Genomic DNA, 14,829 nt, shown 5'->3' on the forward strand with positions numbered 1-14,829 from the left:
TCTCACAATCTGATTTTCTTACTTCGATTTAGGTGCCAACAACTCCCTGATTTTTCTCTATCGTTCATTCTTCCTCGAGCCGCACTCCTATGATCCGATCCACAAATCTCAGGATCCATATTAAATGCACACCTATAGAAACATCTATCCCTACATGACACTTCACCGACCTCTACAAGTTTTCTACTTCATTTCTATGTGGCATCCACATCGACCTCCACCTCTGCTAGATCATCTGTGTTGGTATGAACAAGATCATTGACCTGCCACACAATCAGTTCTTCTTTTCTTCCGGTTTACTAACCCTATCGGTATCTCACATTTTACCGGTTAACTTTCATGTCTACTCTTTGATGAATTGTTGGTGGAACTCCTTAACCAATCACCAGACATGTCTATCCATAGCATGCTCATTCTCATTAGGTAGAGTCACATCTCTTAGCCTCTTCGCTTCCTTACCGGCTCTCATGCTTACTGGTAGCCATCCTAATGACATCATGTCATCAACCTTCAGTGGTTTCCAACTAAGGCATCTGCATGCTGGTTTCATTCTTTATTTTTGAGCTGCTTGACTTTGCCTCTACATCATCAGACCGGACCATATCTCAATCAGTTTATCAAAGTGACAAACACATCACACTTAATCTATTCTAGCATCTCAACATGCCTTCTCTGTCGGTCCAGTGCATATCCCTAATTTCATGCATTTGAGGCATTCCTTTGATTCACCAATAGATCCAGTGTGAGCCTTTAAACACTTATCTTTACCTCTTCTTCCTTATCTCATAGAACTATAATGCACGTTATGCATAATAAGAGATAAGTTCCACTTACCGGTGTAGTGACACCTTATCATCTGCATCCTACAATGCACTCATGTGACTTCCCTATTTGTGCACCACATTTTCAAACAGGCACATGTGATCTGGTGTGGGCACATTCATTGTCAGTCATCCCTACACATGGTGACTACATCTCTATCCGATGGGAGTCATGTTGTTCTACAACCACACATTATATCGGTGACCTATTCATCCTTCTCCTCCGATGTTGATTTGATTTAGGTAACATTATGCCTCTTCATCACAAACACCATCCAAGCATCTTGCTCATTATCAACACTTCACCTACTAGTTGACATACTCTCCTTACCAATGATAATCTGTCCATTTCATCCACACAAGTCAAACACTAACTTGTGTACTGGTGACTCCAGAGGTCATTCCTCTGAAAGATATTCTCTTCCTTACCTTACTGGTGTTCTGCAACACAAGGTGATATCAAAGATATCTCATCCTGTATTTCTCCATGATAGTGTTGCACAAACATCTCTTCTACCGGTTGACATCAATTACAACACAATGCCAACAATCTCCCTCTTTGGCATTGATGTCAACTCATGTAGTATCCGGCATACTACATAATATTTCTCCCCCTTTCTATAGTCCATGGATTCTCACACATGTAGTATGTTGTATACTACAAAATCCTTCTCCCTCTTTTATAACAATGTCAAACGGAACTATTAGGGTCTCACTCCTCCTTGTTTCTACCAGAAACTAACATAAATCCTTTTCCCCCTTTATCATCATTGGATGCATCTACTCTAGATACCACTTGTTACATTTTCTCAAGTCACAACACTTGAGATGGAGGACTCAACCATCAACTGACACCAATTGAGTATTCAAATTTGATATTATTTGCTAAAGCACTCAATTGCGGAAGGGCATGTCAGTGAATACTACTTACCTACTATTCAACTTGCATCACCTCCCATTTGATCCCAAATTTCTTTAGAATCAAATGTGATTGTACTATGAATATAACCAATCAAATGACAAGTAGATACCCATAACCATTAAATTCTCCTGGGCATTCCTGCTGCAATTTCCAACCTCTACAGTTTGGGTAGTCAATAACCTTACAAGTTTAAGCATGTCGGTTTTGTATCATAAGAACTTGAACTCCCCCTGAGTTATACATCTTCAGTCCTCAGTGCCTGTCAGGTTCAATACCAAGGCACCAATCATCTCCATATACCAGTTGAGCTGTACAACTGTGATCCTCTGTCTTTTAGCTCCATTGTTCCAACCACAACCTATGACATGATCTTGGATGTACACAATGTCATACAATGTCATCATCAAGTCATAGATCAATCCTGTCCGCCCAAAAACATGCGAACATGCATGATCAACCACTGGGCCAACATATGTCATTCAGGTCTTTTCCAATACCACTTGAGACATAAACTTCACATTCCATTCTACCGGGGCTATTGCAATGATCTCCAACCTCATTGTCTTACATAACTTGCAAGTACCCATTAGCATTCATACCGATAATGTCTTGCACATACCGATTTCCTACACTAGTCCATCATCACTACCAATGCACCTTTCTGTGGTTCCTAGCATTTTGTGTCACCTTACATCTGATTCCAATTATTAATCTCCATCCATTGACACATGCAGTAGTGAGACAACTTTCATCTGTAGGTATGTAGTCAAGAAAGCCTCTACACACACTTATCATCTCATTTTCTTCTTGCATACCAACAACAACTTAGGGGGTGAATGATCTAGTTCAATATACTACTCCTTCAGAGATCTTGCATCTCCTTTAGGCCTTAGGAGATATCACATGTGCATTAAATGCATACTTTTGATCCATGGTCTTCTTCCTCCATACCTGCTTGATCTCATTCTTCTTCCCATTTTCAGACTTGGGAGCAGGTCTTACCATCTTCTGTTGATGGTTCTTTTCTTTTTCGGACACTTCATCACAACTGGAAATAGTTTTGTAGTAGCACACAACATCCATCCCAACTTCATGATTGGGAATTCTCTTGACATATTGGTTTGACCGTCTGCTTCTAATCATGTTGTTGTGATTAACAACCGAAATCAGTGGACCTCTTGCTCCTGTAGGGACATTTCTTCTTTGGTTCCATGTAGGTCTCTGACTTTCATATGATTTGTATCCATTTTTCTACAGATCATAGTTACTATATCGACCTCCATATGACTGCAAGTTCCTCTTCTTGCAATCAAACACTCTATGGCCAAATCCATTGCAGTTATGACAAACAACATTTGCATAACTGGGATAGGGAACATGCATGTATCTACTCCTTGATACATTTTGCTCATATGCATGATATGTGTGAGAGCCTAGATTATTCCTTATGGATATATTTCTACAATATTATGCCCTATGATAATGACCATTACATGTGTGATGACTTCAATTTCATCATCAAAATACTACCTGCAACATGTTAGTTTCACAAAATACAAAGGAAATTCTACAAGAAATCCAAACTCAACCAATGATACTCCATGAAATTGATATTTAAAATAAAAACATTATTTTTACCTTAATGATTTAAGTCTCATTGTGTCCTAACTCCACTATTCTTGGTTGCAGATGATTTTCTCTCAGACAAGCACTAATAGCTTCCAAGATGGCATATGAAGAATGGATTGATAACTGATAGTTAGCTGATACTATGATATGTAATGCACAATGATTATGCTAAATGAGAAATACTAAATTTCTTATGCTAATTGCTTCAAGATTAAAAATCACGGATGCATAAGTTTTCACAAATGGTTAACTTGAAAAATCACTTGAATACTAACTCTTTCTAAACTCAAACTCCCACATTTATAGAATTTGAGAGGATAAGATGATGTGGCCTGGATCAATGGTCATGATCAAATGTGCAGATTTGGATGGCTGTGAGCAAAGGTGAAGGTTGAGAGAAAGGGGGAAGGAGAAGACAATTGTCACTCATCTCACCTTGAGTGGGTTGTTGACTAAGGGAATCTAGGGATGGTTGGAGAAGATTTAGGCATGAGAGGATAAGTGGACTCAAGTCCTTCCTAAGATGTAGGGATGTTGGAGAGAATATAGAAGAAGGTTAAGAAATATGTGTATGTACACAATATTTCATTTGTTTTGGAGGTTGGAGATAAGTTATGAATTAATATTTAAGAAATATTAATATCTTTAGCCACATGATTGATGAGTTGGCAAAGGAAAGATGAAATGGAGATGGAAGGATGAGTTGGAAAATGAAATTAAATAATTTAAGAAATCATTTAATAATTGAGACTATATGATAGAAGAATAATCATTAAATATTAGATATTTAATTAATTGATTAGAAGAAAAGGATAAATGAATTAATTAATAAAATATTTCAATTCAATTAATTAATAGAAAGACATGAAATGAATTAAATTAATTAATCTTTTCAAATTAACTATTTAATAGAAGAATAATTATTAAATAATTATTAAATATTCATTTAATCGCTCATAGCCATTTTTATGTGTATATATTTTGTCCCTCTTTGAAATGATGTCGAGACATCATTGTTTCAAAGATAAAATCAAGTCTCGATAATGCGCCTGATGGAGATTGAAAATCTTGATTATGTGCCCCCTCAAGAGATTGATCATGAAATTGTTGAAAAATTTGGATAAACAATTGATCTCACGATTATTGAAAAGGTCCTTCAATTAAATTTATTTATGAAAAATAAATAAAATTGCCCCATTTTAATAGCATTAATTACCCTTCCAAATGGTAAATATAAAATTAACCAAAGGTAATTTTAATTTCATTTGCATCCTTGTCAGCTTGTGAATAAAATTGTCTTTGGTGAGGTGGTGAAATGGTGACCTTGTTCAAGAACCATCAATTTGAGCGTGTTCGACGATATCAACGACCTCCTGACTATGGGTATCTAGTATGTACCTTATCCCAAGTTGTTTTGCAACTTGTCGTACGATTTTCCATGTTTATTGGCGCGTGTGAAGTTCTTTTGAATTTTTTTGATTTTTGGCATCGTGTTTTAATGATTTTGTTTCGCATGTTAGAGATTTTGCATTGGATGTTAACGCTTTTGTGAGTTTTAGTGCACGTTTTTGTTTTGTTCACGCTTTTAATATGCATGTTAGCACATTTGTTATGTCAATGCTTATGCATTGAGTGTTTGCACATATGATGAATAGGGTAGCGCTTATGATTGTTTCATGCTTTTGTTCCAAGGTTTAGCGCTTTTGTGAAAAAGGGTCATGCATATGTTTTTTTTAGCACCTGCATTCAATAGAATAGCGTGTTTGTTAAAAATTTCAGCGCTTATGATTCAAATGAATTTGTTTGATGTTGTTCATGTTAAAATTCACTTTGATGATTAGATTTAGGCATTTTGATGTGCAATTGTGATTGATGTGTACTTGATTGATGTCTTGATTGATAAAGAGTTGATAATGTTGATTGATAGGATAAACGATTGATTGATTGGATTGGATTGGATAGATTGATAGATTAGCTCTAAGAAACCAATGTATTTTCTAATGAAGAGCATAACAGAGTTTGATTGAACTCATTGATTGATACAAAACCATGATTAATAGTTTTAGATTGATTTGATAGCCTGATTTTCTTCATTTTGAAAATATGTACCATTTGTTGATGTGATAGATTGCTCGATCTCTTTGATAGATAGATAGATTATTGATAATTGATCAAATTCTCTTGGTAAACAGGAGAAACATGATGTTCTCTAGTATCATGAGAAATTCTTGGCTATGCGCCACTTAGTGCTAGAGCTTACACAGGCTAGGGTGAGACATATAGATGCCTACAGATTACACCACTTGTTATACATGCCCGATATTACCCATAACAGAGGATTGTTGACTACTTTAGTAGAGAGATGGCATAGCGAGCATAACACTTTCCACCTACCCACTGGTGAGATTAGTGTGACGCTTGAGGATGTCTACAAGATTATCCACATCCCTGTGACCAGTGAGTTAGTCCAATATGATTTTCAGGATCGTGGAGGGACAGAGGCTTGCAAAGCCATATTCAGCAATGAGAGCATTTCTAGAGGAGAGATCTGATGGGAGGATATGATCATGTATTACGAAACTCTCCCTGTGATTCTTATAGGTTTGATTGGGGGATTCATCTGTCTAGACAAGAGATCTTGAGGTTTTGTTGTTGGTTGGGGTGAGATTCTTTAGAGCATGATGCAGCATCGAACTCGATATGCATGGGGTGTTTGTATGCTCACTCATTTGTATCATGATCTTCATCAAGTTGTTTTCGATGAGAGTGCTAGTCTATCGACATGATGCACACTTTTACAGATCTAGTGCTCGGAGCACATTGCTATTACTCACCCTATTCATCATAGAGTTCATGGTGAGAGGCAACCATATGTCTATTTATATGTAGGTATCCTTACTCAGCATAAGTTAGGTAAGATGGAGTATAGGCATTGGGTTCTTGATTCACTAGATAGTGTTATTTGGAAACCTTATATCGATTGTGAGCCATGGATGGATGATGCACATGCATTACCATTTATTATAAAGATTAGATATCTCATTGGTTGAACTCCATACATTGTTGAGCGACAGTTGATTAGCCGCATTCAAAGATAGTTTGGTATCATTCAGCCCATGCCTACTGGTGTCACGGTATATGCATGATGGTATAGGGATAGGTGAGATTGGGGACCTTCTTTGTCTTTTGAGGTAGCACGTGCAGATTTTCTTGATACTCCTATGGTGGCTTATGATTTGAGATTGCACATTCTAGATCCTAGGGTTACTGCAGATTATGATCAGTACATGCTTTCACACCCATTTCCTCGTATTACCGATCCAGCAGACCCCCTCCTATCTCAGGAATTGAGGATGACAATTCAGATGATCCCATTATTAGGAGACAAAGACAGACATGGAGATGGAGATGAGAGATTAGTGTTGCACAGGAGGCCAGAAGTGATGGAGATGAGGGAGGAGATAGAGGCAGAGGTGGAAGGAGAACCAAATAGAGAGGAGGTCAATTAAGAGTCCATGGAGGACCTTTTGGACCAGTTGGCAGAATTGGGAGATCACTTCCTATGGGTGGGGGAGAGGTAGGACAGATTGGGAGGGATACTGGTAGGGTAGGGATGAGATCAATGAGAAGGTTATCCTCTACAGGATGAGGCAGGATTACTGGACTAGATGGGGGTTGCGGGAGAGGCATTGATTTTGGTCAGATTCAACCAGACCCTCAGGTTATTGTAGCTCATGGTGGAGAGGATGAGGATCCAGAGGATCATGTTCCACTTATTAGACGACAGGTTCTGAGAGCTACTCAGACTGAGATTTTAGTAGGTGGATAGGGAAGTGGAGATGAGGGGATTGAGGGTCATGTCCCTCAGCACGATGTGCCAGAGCAAGATGTGCCAAAGTAGGAGACCTTGGATAGTCTCAGAGAACAGATAGATTAGCTTAGAGCATAGTTATAGACACTCATGACAGAGAGGGATAGGATTGTTAGGAGATAGCAGGATACTTAGGGTCTCCTTGATCATATTCATTAGGTTGGATCAGGCACTCTCTCAGATGATACAGTTAGATCACTATTTTGGGTTAGGAATGAGACATCACACTGGAAAAGATTATATGAGGATTTAGTCGCAGAGAGCTAGAGCGCAGGTAACTATCATACTGACTATAAAATATTTCCATCTCTAATCTCTTAAAAAAAGGTAAAGATAAGACAAATTTCAATAGCAAAATATGAGCACAATGTTGGAGTTAATAGTTAACCCCACGGCTCCTAGAAATCACCTGTAACCAAAACACCTATCACATATGAAGAGAAAAACCCATGATTGATGCTATAAAATTGAGAGAGATGATTTATCCAAAGAGAAATATGATATTGAGATTATCACATAAATTGAATTGGATAAATTACAATGAATGCCTATTAAAGAACAAATATAAAATCCTAGAAGAAGATTAAAAGAGAGATTGACAAGTGTCCACATAATAATGAATAAGACAACATGTACTAAATATAACTCAATATAATAAAAGAAAAAGAACCCTTAAATTTATCTTAAATGAAAAAAGTAATAAGGGACCTGATTAGATAATTAATTTGATGATTATCCTAATTAATCCAACACCCTCCCTCAAGATTAACTTAGGGATAAGATAAAAACCTAATGATGAATGTATGGATGGGTCTAAAGTGCTCAAATTTCACTCTAAAACTTTCGTTTGAAACTTTGAAAAATGAAAACTTTATGATAGTTTTGATACTTAATGTAAGTACAGATGCCAAGCTAATAAGATGAGAGGGGGGGGTGAATCATACAAACTTAATCTTCCATAAAAACATCAGATTCAACCTCGGTAAACTTTACTTCATTAATATAACCAAAACTGATAAACATGTAAACTCACAAGCATATACACATCATAACATTCATAACACCAGATTTATTGTGGAAACCCAAATAGGGAAAAACCACTTTGGGATTTCGAACCCACTAAGAAATATACTCTTCTAGAGTATGCTCGATTAAAAGCAAATCTTGTTAAAGATTACAAGCATATTGCTAGATGTGACCCGGTTAAGGGATTTCCCTCAGATCTGTTAGGATCTTCACCTTGTTAGAAGTGACCTTGTTAAAGGATTTCAAAACACTCAATCAAAATGTCACCTTGCTAGAGGGTTTTACAAATAAGACTGTTAAGTCCACTCGGTTAAGAGATTTTCTGTTACTTCACAAAATAACAGTAATAAAAATCTATCTACAACTTCACATCTAAAATGCTAAAGCAGATTCTTATTTGCTCAATACAATATAAACATAGAACTAATCTTGTCCATCTGCTGGGCTCTATACTCTGTTATTCAAAATAGGTCTTCAAGCTTCAGTGCTTGATAATCACTATGTAGCATCCCTATGCATACACTAGCTCGCATACATTGTTTATTAGTAGTTCCTTATTTATAAACAATAGCTAACCGCTTAATCTCCTTGATCACATTTCCCATGATCAATCATAGCCATCAAATCTTCAAACTTTGTCCAGGTTCAATGTATTCGCCGATATGAAAATGTGATACCCCACCTTGGAACTTGCATACATTTCTTGGAACTTGTGCTAGGGTATTGCGGTTCAATCTAAGCTCTAGATCTTCCTGCTGATTTTCCTTTGCCATAGATTCTTTAACAAACTTCATTCACGGCATACCAATCATTTAATCATAGCCAGCTCATCAGCTTCCTTCATTAAATAATGATTTTATTCATTCAATGCATTCTGTTATTACTCAGTTGCAACTCGGTAAATACTAAACTTCACTTAGTAGACATTTCGCCTTCATTAACCGATAGCGATAACCTTAGGGTTTACCAACTAGGTTCCTTAGGGTTTACCGACTAGGTTCCTTAGGGTTTACCGACTAGGTTCTTTGCTCGGTAACATAGTATAGTATTAACCTTACAATCAATAACATATGTATGATATCAAAACAATCTAAACATCATGATCTCATCATTGTCTAACTCAGTAATAGTTTCCCATTGAATAACTTATTTCTCCCCTTATTCATCATATTCTTTCTGTGTCTTTTACCGACATCTTTATACTCATCAAATCATACTTCTCAAGATATGGCAACATCATACTGAATTAGAAAATCAATTTCTTGACATCAATGATAAAATAATAATATTAAGACAATAATCATCCTTAATCAGTTATATCCATAATCATCAACAACCTTCTCAATATCCTTATTGAAATGCCAACAATCTCTACTTGTCTTTTATAATGCCAACAATCTCCCCCTTTGGCATTGATGCAAAACCAATTGATTTGACCTAATTGATTTGGATTGCTGTGAGATTCTGAAATGCTAAAATGCTCTCCTTTTGTCATCAGAATTCTCCCCCATACATTAGTCTTCTCTTCTTTTCTCTTTAGTCTTTCTTTTCTTCAATCTTCTCCCCCTTTGACAACAATGCCAAAAAGTGAAGAAATAAAACAAAATTTCTTCCTGTATGAAGTGAATTCCTGCTGTTATGTATCAACTTAGTCATGGTCAGAGAATTTTGTCTTCAATTCCTATTCCCTATATTTGTTTCCTACACACTTTTAGATAACCTCCTAAAGTGTGTAAATCAGCATCAACTCCTAAAGATATTATGTAGAGTCATCGAATTGATGCCTTCAACGAACTCGGTCAGTGAGTAGAAGATAGGGGTAGGACCCCTAACTTATGTCTGAGATACTCAAAAGTGTCCCTTGGCAATGGCTTGGTGAAGATATCTTCTATTTGTTGCTTTGAAATAAGATACGCCAACACCACTTTCTTCTCTTGAGCTTCTTCTCTAAGCTAATGATATTTGATAGAGATGTGCTTTGTCTTAGAGTGCATAATAGGATTCTTTGAAATGTTAACGGCGCTAGTATTGTCACAGAATATAGTTACTGGCTCGGTAACTTTCTCATTTATACCTTCCAATAGTTGTTTGATCCATGCTATGTTGGTACAATTCAATGCTGCAGCAACGTATTCAGCTTCTGATGTTGACTATGAAACACATCCTTGTTTCTTGCTAAGCCAACTCACTAGTCTTTCTCCTAAAAAGAAAGCTCCTCCACTTGTGCTTTTCCTGTCATCAATGTTGCCTGCCCAATCAGCATCAGTATAAACTTTTAAATCAAAGTCATTTCCTTTCTGATATACTAAGCCATAATCCTCAGTGCCTTTCAAGTATCTGAAAATTCTCTTGATTGCTGTCATGTGTGTTTCCTTAGGATCTGCAGAGAATCTTGCAACTATACCTACTGCATGTGCTATGTCTGGTCTGCTATGAACAACATATTGTAGTTTTCCAATCATGGATCGGTAAAGTGTCTCATCAATAGATGCAGATTCATCATTCTTTGATAATTTGCAGTTGGTAGTCATAGGAGTACTTACTAGTTTTGAATCCTCCATTCCAAATTTCTTCAAGATTTCCTTTATGTATTTGGATTGAGTAATGAAAATCTCATTTTTCATTTGCAGTATCTATAAACCTATAAAATACTTTATCTCACCGATTAGTGACATCTCAAATTCTTTGCTCATTTCATTTGCAAAGTTCTTACATAGAGAGTCATTTCCACAAAAGATAATATCATCAACAAATATGGTTGAGATCAGTATTCCATTTTCATCATTCTGCATGTACATATTGTTGTTTTTACTTGTTCTTATAAAACCAATCTTGATTAAATAAGAGTGCAATCTTTCATACCATGCTCTAGGTGCTTGTTTCAAACCATATAAAGCTTTGTTCAATTTACATACCTGATCTTCATTCTTGTTTTCAACAAATCCTTCAGGTTGTTCAATAAAAACTTCTTCTTCTAATATACCATTTAGAAATGCAAATTTGACATCCATTTGATATACCTTGAAATTCTTGTAAGCAGCATATGCCAACAATGTTCTTACTCCTTCAAGTCTAGCCACAAGTGCAAAAGTTTCACCATAATCAATTCCTTCTTCTTGAGCATAACCTTTGTAAACTAGTCTAGCTTTATTGCAAATGACCTCTCCTTTTTCATTCAACTTTTTTCTGAAAATCCACTTTGTACTGATTACATTTTTGTCCTTCGGTCTTGGGATTAGTGTCCATGTGTCATTCTTCTTGATTTGATCAATCTCTTCTATCATAGCATTTATCCAATCTTCACTATTAAATGCCTCTTTCACTATTCTCGGTTCAAATTCAGATATTAGACATGTGTTCTATCTTAGTTTGTTCCTTGTCATCATTGGATCATCCTTATCTCCTATAATCTGACTTGATGCATGATGTCTTCTGACATACTTGGCTAATACAGGCTCGATAGGCTCTGTATGATCTTCTTCATCACTCGATAACTGGATATTCTCTTCATTTTCTTCAATAGTTCTCTCGGTAAGACTTGTCAGTTGAACATAGACAAATTCATCACAATCTTCTGGTTCTTTGGAGTTTCCTTCATCATTTCTTTCTGCAAATTCATCAATTTTCACATTTGCACTTTCTACCATTTTGTTAGATGATTTGATCAGACATTTAAATGCTTTACTTCTAGAAGAATAACCAAGAAATGTTCCTTGTTCACTTTTCTGATCAAACTTGCCATTTCTATCATCTTTGTGTACATAGCATCTACTTCCAAAGATTTTAAAATAACTTACATTAGGTTTCTTGTCATACTAGATGTCATATGGTGTCTTCAAAGTTCCTTTTTTCAGTTGTACTCAGTTCAGGGTGTAAACTATTGTGCTTATTGCTTCTCTCCAAAATGTTTGTGGCACTTTCTTTTCAATCATCAGGATTCTGGCACAATCCACATTAGATCTATTTCTTCTCTCAGCTATTCCATTTTGCTGTGGAGTTCTCGGTGCAGAGACTTGTCTTTTAATACCATAATCATTGCAGAATAAGTTGAACTCATTAGATGTGAACTCTCCTCCTCTATCTGATCTAAGACATTTCAGTTGTCTTCCTATTTCATTTTCAACTCTTGCCTTGTACCATTTAAACATTTGAAAAGCTTATGATTTTTCTTTTAAAAACATAACTGACATCATCCTTGAGTAATCATCCACAAATAATATGAAATATTTATCACCATAATAACTTTGAACTTTCATAGGACCACAAAGATTAGTGTGCACAAGATCTAAAATTCCCTTAGAAGTGTAAGACTTACTTGTAAAGCTTGATCTTGTCATTTTGCCCATCTGGCATCCTCGGCACATAGCATTCTCAGGTTTTTCAAGACTCGGTAGACCTCTTACTCAGTGCTTCTTGCTTATTTTGATCAAATTATCAAAATTTACATGACAAAACCTTTTATGCCATAACCAGGTATCATCTATCTTTGCATATAGACATTTATTCCGAGTTGAGTCAAGTTGAAATGTATTGCCTTTTGTTTGTGTCCCGATAGCAGCTAACTTTCCATGCTTGTCATAAACTTTGACAATTGCTTTCTAAAATTCTATTCGGTATCCTGTATTGTTTAGTTGTGCTACACTCAACAAATTGTATTTCAAACCTTCAACCCAATAAACATCATTTCACTTTGCATTGTCAAGAAGTGTTATGGATCCTTTACCTTTTATCGAACATGGTGCATCATTACCAAATCTTACATAGCCTCCATCATAGTCTTCTAACATAACAAACTTGTGTTTATCACCTGTCATGTGATGTGAGCATCCACTATCTATGAACCAAGAGTCATTAGTATTTATGTGAGATATTAGGGATTTTTCTTCATACCTTTCTTCATCTGATCCATCTTTGATAGCCACATAAACTACTTCCTCTATATCAATTTCATCTGGTTTATCATCATTGGATTCATCATCGGTTATTAAGCATGTCTTTCTTCTTTTGAAGTCTCGGTGTCCTCTATAATGATTATCTTTTTGTCTGTCATCTTGGTAATCTATCTTTTCAGTAGAATCTTTGTCAGGACAGTTAGAAGCCATATGTCCTATCTTATCACAATTGAAACATTTCAAAGGTAGTTTTCCTTTATACTTACCTTTGCCTCTCGGTAACCTTCTAGCTAATAGTGCTACAAACTCTTCTTGCTTTCTGATTTCCTCATACAGTTTGTGTACTTCCTCCATGTTCTTGCAAAATCTTTCACTTGCTCCACTATGATCTCCTTCAGAGTACTTATACTTTCTTTCATTCTAATCATTAGATTCATCAAGATGAAAAGAACTAAATGCATATTCAACATTATTTACCGAAGACCCACTGTTATCAAAATTACTTAACTCAAATGCATGTAGCTTACCCAATAGTAGCATCTAAAGAAACTGGCATATTTGGTACAAACCTCAATTCATTGATTGCAGAGACTCGGATTGCATAAGCTGGTAGAAGGGTTCTTAACAACTTACTTGTTATGTCCTTTTCTTCAATGGTTCCACCTTCTCCTTTGATTTGATTGACAATCTCCTTTAGTCTTGTATTGTACTAGGTTATGTTCTCACCTTCATTCATCCTCATAGATTCAAGTTGCCCTCTTAGACTTTCCACTTTTGCTCTTTGAACATGTTCATCTCCTCCATACACTGATATGAGCTTGTCCCACATAACATTTGCATCATTGCAACCTTCTAGATCATTAAACTCTGAGTCGGTCAATGCAGATGTTATTTCAATCATTACTTGGATATGTTCTTTCTTTGCCTTTATCTCTTCCATTGTCAATGGATAGGTGCTCAGTGTGATGAAATCATTCTTCGGATAATATACATAATATTCTCCAACTCCTGATAGGTGCAAATTCATCCTTGTCTGCCATGTAGAGAAACTTTACTTGTTCAGCTTTGGTGCATCCCTCTTATACATCTTTCGATCTCTGCCTCAAGTACCTTTAAACTTTTTTTTTTCTGGAGTCGAAAGCTCTAATACCAATTGATAGTTGTGATACTTAATTTAAGTACAGAAGCCAAGCTAATAAGATGAGAGGTGGGGGGGGTGAATCATACAAACTTAATCTTCCATAAAAACATCAGATTCAACCGCGGTAACCTTTACTTTAGTAATATAACCAAAACTGCTAAACATGTAAACTCACAAGCATATAAACATCATAACACTCATAACACCAGATTTAATGTGTAAACCCAAATAGGGAAAAACCACTTTGGGATTTCAGACCCACTAAGAAATATACTCTTCTAGAGTATGCTCGGTTAAAAGCAAATCCTGTTAAAGATTACAAACACATTGCTAGATGTGACCCGGTGATTTCCCTCAGATCTATTAGGATATTCACCTTGTTAGAAGTGACCTTGTTAAAGGATTTCAAAACACTCAATCAGAATGTCACCTTGCTAGAGGGTTTTACAAATAAGACTTTTAAGTCCACTCGGTTAAGATATTTTCTGTCAATTCACAAAATAACAGTAATAAAAATCTATCTGCAA

Source organism: Cryptomeria japonica, chromosome 3, assembly GCF_030272615.1.
Source record: "Cryptomeria japonica chromosome 3, Sugi_1.0, whole genome shotgun sequence".
Taxonomy (NCBI): Eukaryota; Viridiplantae; Streptophyta; class Pinopsida; order Cupressales; family Cupressaceae; genus Cryptomeria; species Cryptomeria japonica.